The sequence below is a fragment of the Myotis myotis genome, unplaced genomic scaffold (assembly GCF_014108235.1).
Source record: "Myotis myotis isolate mMyoMyo1 unplaced genomic scaffold, mMyoMyo1.p scaffold_m19_p_18, whole genome shotgun sequence".
Taxonomy (NCBI): Eukaryota; Metazoa; Chordata; class Mammalia; order Chiroptera; family Vespertilionidae; genus Myotis; species Myotis myotis.
Window position 1 is genome coordinate 16013442 of NW_023416322.1, and position 11114 is coordinate 16024555.

Sequence of the window (11114 nt, forward strand, 5' to 3'; positions counted from 1 at the left end):
CATTTTAAGTTATTTAATTAGCAACTAATGAGAAAATTTTAGAACTAATATAGATTTTGTAGTACAATTTATAGTCTAATTATGTAACACTGTACATAATTATGGAACATATTTTTCAATAACTTCTTAAGAATGTATACCCTGGGTAAAAGAAAATCAGATAAATGCATTAGCTTCTTGTAGAGAGACTTCATTAGGAAAAAAAATCTCAGAATTTATATGATTCATTAAAGATTTATTAAATATTTACATTGAGTTATCAATTTGATTTACTATCTAGAGGGAACACGACGTTAAATTATGTGATGAAGGATTAGGAGCCAGTAGAAATTAAAATTATAATAAATATTGTACTTGCTCTGATACAGTAATCACTTTAGATCAGTGATGGCAATATCAGTGAAACATAATGATAAGCTGTTTTATATAAAGAGTTGATATCACAAACAATTAGTGTGCCATGTGTTTCACAAGAGTCCTGCATTAACTTGTTAACAAACTTCTTCAGTATCTTTAATGACAACAGCAACTCTAGAGTTATCAGCTGTACCAGGCTTGGACTAACTAACTTAGATTTTTTTTTTTATTAAACTTAAATCCCACATGCATAAGCCATTGATATCCAGTTTTATTATTTGACTGTCTGCTGCATTTTTCACAGTTAACATTTCTCTCCTGAATGCAACTGTCTGAGAAAAGCACGCATTTCTGTCTTATAGCTCAGCATCTTATAAATGCCTGACGTAGAGTAAGCTCTAATTAATATTTATGAATTTATGGCTAGAACCTGAAGAACACACACAAAAAACCTATAAAAAAGTGCCAGAGCATACCTTGGGGAAACATAATTTAAGCATCTATGACATTAATAGTGTTAATACCTTTAAAATATGAAGATTTGTATAAAGCAATAGGAAAACCATTATGATTCCAACAGAAAAATGGGCAAAATATACAAAACACCATTCACTGCAGGCAGTAAGATTAATAAATCATCTGTTGTCCCTATCAAAAGAGATTTGTGATTAAATAGAAAGTAGCTATGTCCTAATTGAGCATTTGAGCAAGTGTTTTGGCATTGACTTAGGTAGAAACTGTAAGCAGGCAATCGAGATAATTCAGAATTCAGTCCTCATCCTAACTCAAAATCACTTACATTGTGTCAGAAAATATTTCCTACAGAGTTGATAGGCTTTGATGTAAACATACCTAAGATGTTGGAGAACATAGAAAAAGATGGAAGAAAGGAGAGTGGCTAAGTGGAATGGCTGAATTGCTAATTCTGTGATGAATGAAAGAAACAAATAATGATCTGAATGACTCTCTGGGGGATTCAATTTGGAAAGTAATCAGCTCAACTCTCTATTTCCTTCCTCTCTGAATAGTCCTTTCCTGTTTTGTGTGAGATCTGGTCCAGCTGAGACTGAAGTTACTGTGTTGCATTGTATGCTGTCATTTGAGCTCCTGTTTTTGTCTATATAAGCCAAATTAAATGGCCTTGGTGGAAATGATAAATTCTGTCCCTGACACAATTTAATAAAAATAGCTGCCATTTGTAAAATGTCTGTTAGGTACCCATCTTCTATTGTGGATTAGCTCAGTGAATTCTCACAGTAGTTCTGGAAGCTAGATATTATTATTTCATATTATTTTTTCACATTTCGTGGGTAGAGAATCAGAGGCTCAAAGAGGTAAGCTATAACTGTGACAAGGTATGCTGGCCTACCTGGCTCCAAAGACCATGATGTTAGCATCACACATGCAGCTTGAAATTTTTTTTCCTTTTGAGATTTAACTTGCCTGTGCAGATGCGATTTGAGCTGTTCATTAAAGACAGGGGTGAAGAAGAGTTTTTACACATGTATGGCATTTGCAGATCTTAGTGTCTCCGATTTAGGAAAGAATTGTAATGATGCTACTCAATATTCCACCTACCTCTGGTAAAAGGACGATTAGAAGATTGGAAAATTTGACATGACTTTGATGTGTTAAATGCTAAATAGGGCTGCACAGGATGAAAATTCTTTGGAAGAAGACTGAGAGTATAACTACTTTTGCAGGTGTTTTAGAGCAAAAATCTGTTCACTTAGTGGTTCCACATTTTTGGGAAGGACCATAACTAGGAAAAATTTTAGTTTCTTTTTTTTTTTTCCATGGAGGGAACATGAAAATGCCAGAAATGTAGAGGCAATTATTTTGATCAAGCATTTATGTTACTCATTCTGATAGAAAAATCAATTTATACATTCTAGAATCATTTGTCAAAAGCTTGGAAACATAGCATATTGACAATTGCAGCAAAAGCAATTACATCTGGATTCCTGATTAAGAAGAAAGAAAATGGGTATTACCCATTAATTAAAATTATGTGAGTCTCAATTCAGATATGCACTTATTTTCTTGATGAATACAAGGTGATTTGACCTTCGTAAAATCCTGTTGCAGTCTGGGTATGGAGGTCTAAACTTTCTCCATGTCAAGGGAAGAGAAATTTAAGCTTCGTCGGTAACTCATGCAATGAAATGCTTAGGTAAAAAAATTAGAGTTTCCAAGAAGGAAAATGTTGCTGTATGAGGACACATTAAATTATTGGGGAAAAGGGATCCAACTTAGAAATCCTTCACATAGTTGTGGAATATAGCTTGGTATTTGGCTCTAATCTAAATTATAAATGTGCTTAACCAGTTGACAACTAAGGTCAAGTTCTTAATCATCCAACAGCTTGATCCAGACCTTTTCTGAGGCCCTGCTGGCCTTTGAGACTCTTCCTCAATGATTGAGTTGACACTGAGAAGCATTGAATATCCCGGGACTGCATCAGCGGGGAGTCTGCTCCAAAATAAGACTCATTTCTTTTAAAACTATGGATTCCTTTCCATTAAGCACGCAAGAGTTCTTTTAGAAACGTTTTGTGTGGGCTGGAGCTCATTTTCATTACAGTATTTTTTCCCTACCACTTAAGGACAATTCATTAGAAAATCCATCACATTTATTTGAAGTAACCAATTAATCCTTTGAGATGCAATAATTAACATGCAAATTGTACCACATTAAGAGTCTCAGGAGAAACGAATTAACTGGAAAATATACAGCCTTTCAGAAATTAAAAATATATATATTGTTTTACTGTCACAGACCCTCAAAAACCACGTGATTTTTCTTCTGTGGTTCATTTTATTATCTCCTTGCCTAGAAGAACCAAGATGGATGACCGTGCCTGTCTTAAATGCATTACATCAGGATGCTAATAGGATATTACACATGATAGTCATATTGACGAAAGACCTGATGAGGCAAATAACAATATACATACAAACTATGGACTCAGAACAGAATAATTACATCAAAAAGTAAATAATTATCATTGCCATTTCCTTCTCAGACATACTCACAGGGAAATTAAGGTCTGAGGGGTCATTTTGAGACCAACAGGCAAAGTCTTTACTCATGCATGCAAATTCTGTGCTACAATTAGGCTTTAAATGGTTTTTCCTGACAACTGGACAATGTTAGGGAGATATGAATATTGCCAATAGAACACCTGTAAAATGGTGCTCAGTACTCTCAGAGGGCTTTCTATGTGCAATTTACTGCTCTCAGTGCCTAGCACGCCATCTAAACATCACAGCAGCCCTATGACATGGGAACCGCCATTACTATCTTATAGGAGACTGACCCAAGGCTGCCCAGAGAGCAGGGCCAGGATCTGAGCGCAAAGATTTAACACTGGAGACCACGTGCCTCGTCACTGGCCAGCTCTGAGAAAGGTGACAGAATATCATTGGCAGTTTTCTGAGGTTAAATAGTAAGGTGTTGGAAAATGAGAGAGATACATATCGCCGCTTAGAAATTTTATCTTGTTTACTTCTTGCTGTTGTTGTAAATCTGCCATGGAATATGCAGTAAGGTTGAGTACACTGGTGCCCTGTTTCTCCACTGAGCCCGGGAAGCTTTAAGTGTGCCCTCTCATGGTTTTACCCTCCATTTTCTCAATAAGAGACTGGAAGAAGCCGCATTTGTCTGCATAGGGTAAATGAAACATATTGAGGTGGTTACGTGGATATTGGTGGTGGATATTTGCAAGAGTATTAATTATCAAAATTATTTTGGAAAACAGTTATTTTCTATAGAACTACCCAATACTAGACTACTAGACTTTCTTTCTTTCTTTCTTTCTTTCTTTCTTTCTTTCTTTCTTTCTTTCTTTCTTTCTTTCTTTCTTTCCACTTACCATAATTATTCATCATTTGCATTATCATCAGCCCCACAGTCATCATCATCCTTGTTCTCCCCCCCAAATTTTGAGACAACTGCTTGGAATGCTATACTTCAGGCAGAAGTCAATTTTTACCTTAGATATTAATGACTACAATTAACAAGTGCTTATTATGTATGTAGTCCATGTAAAACCTTGCCTTAGATGCTTTGTAATAGTACTTCTAAAAATGTTCTTTCAAGAGCTTGCAGTTTCTTGGGTTAATAAATCAGACACACAATTATAATCCGAAGACTTCTGGGATAAGTCCTCTTAAAAGTGCAGAGTTGTGTAGGAATTCATAGGTTATTTCCACGTGGGAATGAAGGGTAGGGAGAAGGGAAATCTGAGGATGAGCATTAAGATGGGGGCTTTCGAATTGAGTTTTGTGAGAAGACTCCGTTGTCTGTGTTCACGTAAATCTCTGATGTAACGGCTTTGCCAACATTTTTCTTAAATATGGAATGGTTATTTTCCGCTGTGCGAGGTGATCAGCGTAGCACAGCTGGAACCTCAGCTCTGTGGCTCAGTCACTGTGTGATCTTGGCCAAGTGACTATGCTTCTGTTTCCTCACAGAAATGAGGATGTGAAATGAGGATGATGGTAACATTGGCCTCAGAGGTTATTCTGAGGATGAAATGAATTAATGTGGGCAAAGCAATCACAGGAATGCTGGCACTGTGTAGAAGTTAGCTACAAGATTATTATTTGAGTGGGGATGGCAAATTCTAATCAGTGATGTATATTAGGATGAATAGGTCTTAAGGCAAGAATCATATTGTAAGTTTCACATTCCTTTGTGTTTTGTTTGGAGGAAAGTGTGATTTTTAGTTTGGACTTGAAGTCACTGTTATCTTATTTATAAGGCATATTGATAGGCCAGATATAGAATGATAATGTTTTTGAGAACTCATGTGCATTAACTGTTGATTTCTCTACTTTGCCTTAGATATCTTATGTTTTAATAAGACTATAGGAGCACATATATTGTCCCCCAATATTGCCTATAGGAAGTGGATAAAGATCTGTAGATAAAACAGGGCAGAACCCCTTGAAAATTAATTGGTCCTACAAGAGGATTACAAGTAATCATTTCCTGCCCCACATGTTTATGTAGCAAAGAAGCCTTTTATGCTTGGTCTTCCCAGAGATTAAAAACTGTTATCAACACTAGACAATAATATGACTGATTTCTATAGGAAACTTCTCACTAGCAGTTAGTTATCCATCACTGGGATCACTCAGCCCATCCAATATTGTTAACCCAGGTGAAAGAGAAAGTCCTTCATTTCCAGTCTCCTATTTCAGAAGCTTGTTGATTTATTTTTATAAGGCTGCTTAGATTTTTCTAGTAAAAAGCCACTTTAAAAATCTTGCCTAAATGCATTCAGGTGCATGCTAATTGGTTTTCCTCCTTCTATGGAAATTTGCACAATAAGAGGAACAGCTGGAGACAAAGTTTATTAACTAATTGGGAATCTTGGGCTTGGGAGCTGCTTGGAAAAGAACAGAAGAACAGAAGGGGAAACTTGCATGATATGAACGAAGATGAGTGCTCTTCTTGACAATGAGATATAATATTACTAGAGGTTCAATGCACAGAATTCGTGCAAGAGTAGGCCTTCCTTCCCCTGGCTGCCGGCACCAGCTTCCCGCCGGCATCTGGGACCCAGGCTTCCCTCACAGCCCTGACTTCATCCGGAAAGTCGCCTGGAAAGATGTCTGGTCTAATTAGCATATTACACTTTTATTATTATAGATTCCATTTGCCCATTGACTACTTTCTCTATGAAGCTTCTGGCTCAGAAATAGACTGGAAATCAGTCTAAATCCTGCATGATGCTCCAGAATGTAAATGTATGTATCTCTTGGCATTTGGTAGTTGCTGGCTGATACTGCCGTGTTACATATTTCAGAACTCTCTGCTTCAGGTGACAGTCACTCACCTCAAAATAGTTTAAGCATAAAAGGGAATTTATTTGACTGGGAATTTCAAGGGTGGTTCTAACTTCAGGCAGGCCAGGAACTCATAATGTTGTTTGGGCTCTATCTTCCTATACCTTGTAACACTCCTTCCTGTTGTGGACTGGATACACGTTCTGGCTAGTTTTCTATGTGGCAGGAAAGATGGCCTTCACAACCCCAAGCTTAAATCCTTATGGCCTGAGATTTAAAAGGTAAAGGGAATCCCTCTTCCTAAAATATATATCATTTCTGAGAGAAGACCTTGCCTGATTGAGCTTGCTTATGTCAAAAGTCCTCCCTCTCACATACGATAAAAATCTTCTCTAACTTTAACATATGTACTAGTACATATTGTGCTTATTACTTGATGCCTTGTTAAAGTGCAGGTTCTAATTAAACCCATTTTTCCATTTGTTATGTGGATAACTTAACTTTCAAGGCCAGGAATCAATACAATGTGATTCATACCAAGAAAGGAGAAAGGTAATAATCAATGAAATAAACAGAAATCAGTGAACTGTAGGAGGCTGTTACTTTATAAAAAAAATGCACATGCGTGGCCAGTGTGGCTCAATGGTTCAGTGTCGACCTATGAACCGGGAAGTACAGTTTGATTCCCTGTCAGGGTTTTGGGATCAATCCCCATAGGGGGCATCCAGGAGGCAGCTGATCAATGGTTCTCTTTCATCATTGTGTTTCTATCTCTTTCTCCCTCTCCCTTCCTCTCTGAGATCTGTCCAGGCCCTTCCCCAGAACTATTTAGAATTCCCAGAGATGGTTCCAGGCATAGGTATATTCCAAAACTGTCCAAATAATGCTGATGAACCACCTGGGTTAAGAACCACTCCAGTAGAAAAAGATCCACAGGCAAATATGATGAGTTTCTCCATAGAGCTATAGCAATTAAAACAGTCTGGCAGTAATGCAGGGACCAAATGGGCATGCCACCCAGGCTCTGCCACTCAGTGGCACTCAGGCCAGACTTGAACTCTGAAGCTAGTGACAAAAGGCAGAAAGGCAGTGGGGTTGGTGATGGAAATGTTTGTAGTAACATCAAGTTCAAGAGTCGCAAGTTTACTGCTTGGCACCAGTAATTCCCTCCCCAGGCCGGTTCTGCAGTGTAATTTTGGATGTTTTTCCTGGAAGATTACCTGGAGCTGGGAATTCTGTGAGCTGCCCTATATCCTTAAGCAAACACATACACTCCTGCTTGTGCTTGTCCATTCAGAGTCAGCTTCTATTCCTGCAGCTACGAATTCTCCCACTGTGCAGCTCTCCCTTTTCCCGCAAAATGTGCAAGATCAGGATCTATGTTTAGAAGCATATCAAATTTAGAAACAAACGAGGCAAGACATCCTCGTTCAATCTGAGACAAACGTCCCTCTTCAGAAGTTCATGAAGATGATTTAAGCAGAAACTGCAGCTGAGGAGAGTTGGTAGATGAGGTGGATTGTTTTTACATTTTCAAAGCGACATGCAATTTGTGTGTACCTGAGTTTTTTTCTGATGGTGACTCCTGTTTTTGTTCCTCATCCCAGTATTAGTTTTCTTAAATAATTATTCATGTAACTGTTTAATGCCTGCCTCCCTGGGACGCTGTAAGAAGTGCTTATCTTGTTCACTCTGATTTTCCTGTACTTAGCACATAATAAGTGATTGATTAAAAATATTCTAAGTTAAATGGGGAAAAAGTGAATGAATAGAATATGGTAAATGCAATTTGGGGAGGTTTTCAAATTTTTAAAAATAATTTTATTCTTCATTTTATTCAATATTATTTTGTATTAATTTCAGGTGTACAGCATAGTGTTTAGACAATCATATACTTCACAAAGTATTCCCCCCAATATTCCCAGTCTCCACCTGGGACCACACCTAGTTACTACAGGATTACTGACTGTATTCCCTATGCTGGACTTTACATCCCCATGACTATTTTGTCACTACCCCCAAAATTAATTTTACTATATTATTGACAACCTCTTTATTTGTTTCCTTTTTTTCATGAAATGGCCAGATTGAAGAACTGCTAAGTTCTTTGGTGTGTAGACATTAGCAGTACTGATCAATATTAAAAATATCTGAAAAATCAGTTAGTAAAATGATCATTTTAGTCTGAGTATTTTTAAATGTGAAGAAACACTTTAAAGTATAACGTATCTGACATGATTGATTAGGAGGGAAGAAGTACATGTTCTATTTTCATATCTCCAACCAACAAAATGACTTTAGATTTACAGATAGGTTTAAAGTTCTCATTTAAAATTCAGTTGTTTCACAGTTTTAAAAAATTGCAAACCCTTAAAATGTTTAAGGCCCTTTCCCAGGATTTTCTTTAAGAAATTCATTAAATCTTTCATATTTGAAGAGAGGATTAATCGCCAGAGCTTTCTTTTAGACGTCTACCTGGCAGTATCTGCTCTAATACATGTTTCTTGCCTTAAAAATCCTTCTTTTTCAGTCTTTAAATAAATTACCACTTCCTCCCAGGACCTTTTCAATTAAACAATTCATCTGCCTAGACAGTATTTATTCCTTCCTCTTCTAGATTAATAGTTATTTGAATTTTTTACTCAAAAGCATTTCTTGATTTAAAAATATTTTCACTGGTTTTAGAGAGAGAGGAGGGGAGAGAGAGAGAGCAAAATATTGATGCCAGAGCGCAACATTGATCAGCTGCTTCCTGAATGCCCCCAACTGGGGATCAAGTCCACAACCCATGCCTCGACCTGGAATCGAACTGGCAGCCCTTTGGTGCCTGACCAACTAAGCCACACCCATCAGGGACTTAATCTCTATCTCTATCTCTATCTCTATCTCTATCTCTATCTCTATCTATCTATCTCGAGCTATATCTATCTATATCTATATCTATATCTATATCTATATCTATATCTATCTATATCTATCTATATCTATATCTATATCTATATCTATATCTATATCTATATCTATATCTATATCTATATCTATATCTATATCTATATCTATATCTATATATCTACATCTATATATATCTATATAAAAGCCTAAGTGACCATTCGACCATTCAACCAGTAGCTATGACACACACTATCGGGGGGCAGATGCTCAATGCACAGGCATGGAAACATGAAAGAGACTGATGAATCTCAGAGGGAAGTAGGGAGGGGGGAAGGAGGGAAGAGTTTAATCAAAGATCTTATATGCATACTAGAGACCTGGTGCATGGATTTGTGCACCAGTGAGGTCCCTCAGCCTGGCCTGCAGGGATTGGGTTGAAATCAGCAGCCCTACATCCCCCAAGGGTTCCCAGATTGCGAGAAGGCACAGGCCAGGCTGAGGAACCCCACTGGTGCACAAATCTGTGCACTGGGCCTCTAGTATAGATATAATAGGGCAATATGCTAATTAGATTGGAGGTCTTCTGGACATGCTTCCTGTCAAAGCTGGGGTGGAGAGAAGCCAGCCCGGGTCCCGGGAGCCTGCGGGTGGCCAGAGGAGGGAAGCCCTGGTCCCAGTTCCCGAGGGAAGCTGGTGCCAGCAGCTGGGGGAAGGAAGGCCTACTCTTGCATGAATTTTCATGCATCGGGCCTCTAGTATATATATGTGTATATATATATATATATATATATATATATATATATATATATATATTTATTATTTATATTTATATTTTGAAGTATAAGTTCCATTTATTTTTCTCCCAGAGAACTTTTCTTCACTCTTTAAGGACTTAGCTCAGCGGTTCTCAACCTGTGGGTCATGACCCCTTTGGCGCTTGAACAACCCTTTCACAGGGGTCACCTAAGACCCTCCTGCATATCAGATATTTACATTACGATTCATAACAGTAGCAACTTGACAGTTATGAATTAGTAACGAAAATAATTTTATGGTTGGGTCACAACATGAGGAACTGTATTTAAAGGGCCAGAAGGTTGAGAACCACTGACTTAGCTCCTTACATGGGCTTCAGTGGAGGTCGTGGGGCAGCACCCACAGGTCTAAATCAGGGTGGGGTGTTTGGTCCTTCCGGGCTTCACCAGAATGATTCCTGACTACCTTGCTATGAATGGCACATCTCACACAGTACTGCAGCTTCACATACAGCTTGGGAAGCACATAGGTGTCGAAGACACTTGCTTCAGAGATGTTCCTAATGGCTGTGGCCTCTACTATGTTTTGCATGACAAATTCTTAATGGACTTGTCCTTGGGCACACACCGGGGGCAGTTGGTGCAATGAATAGGCTGCGCATGGCCTCGCGACCGTTATTCCTTCTTTTCTTGGTCATCTTGGAAACGAGGACCCAAGAGACCAGGGACTTGATATTTTTGATAAAAGTGAAATCTGAAATAAAATTTGCAGTGAACTTCCTTGATTGATGTCTTACTTTGCTGGCATTGAAGGGTGTGTGGGGGTGGAGGTGGTGGTGAGAGTGAATGAGTTGGGTCAACCTTTTTTTTAAAATATCTTTGAAGAGAAGCTGGCTTCCATGTGACCCCTGTAGACCTGATTTCTCATTTTTTATTTTTTTCTACACTCCAATCCATATTTTTTTTTATACTTACAGCCCCTGCCTGAATAAATGACCCTTACCCCATTCCCAGGGAACCAAAGGTATGTGGGGCTTTCTCCATTCTTCTTGAACTGTTATTATGGCATCAATTCTATGTATTAGCTTGCTAGGGCTGCTATAGCAAACTGCTAGGTGGCCTTAACCAACAGAAATAATTTTTCTCACAAATTTGGAGGCTAGAAATCCGAGAGCAAGATGTCAGCAAGATATCTGAGGCTTTTCTTCTTGGCTTGTAGATAGCAGTCTTCTCCCTCTTTGTTGAAGTACTCTTTCCTCTGTGCTTGTCTGTATCCTAATCTTTTCTTATAAGGGCACCAGTTACATCGGATCAG

At 38.1% G+C, this 11114-nt stretch overlaps 1 pseudogene; it reads right to left on the reverse strand.

The window, feature by feature from the left end:
- Positions 1 to 10164: 10164 nt before the first annotated feature.
- Positions 10165 to 10497, reverse strand: LOC118673685 (annotated as a pseudogene).
- Between the last annotated feature and the right edge of the window lie 617 nt (positions 10498 to 11114).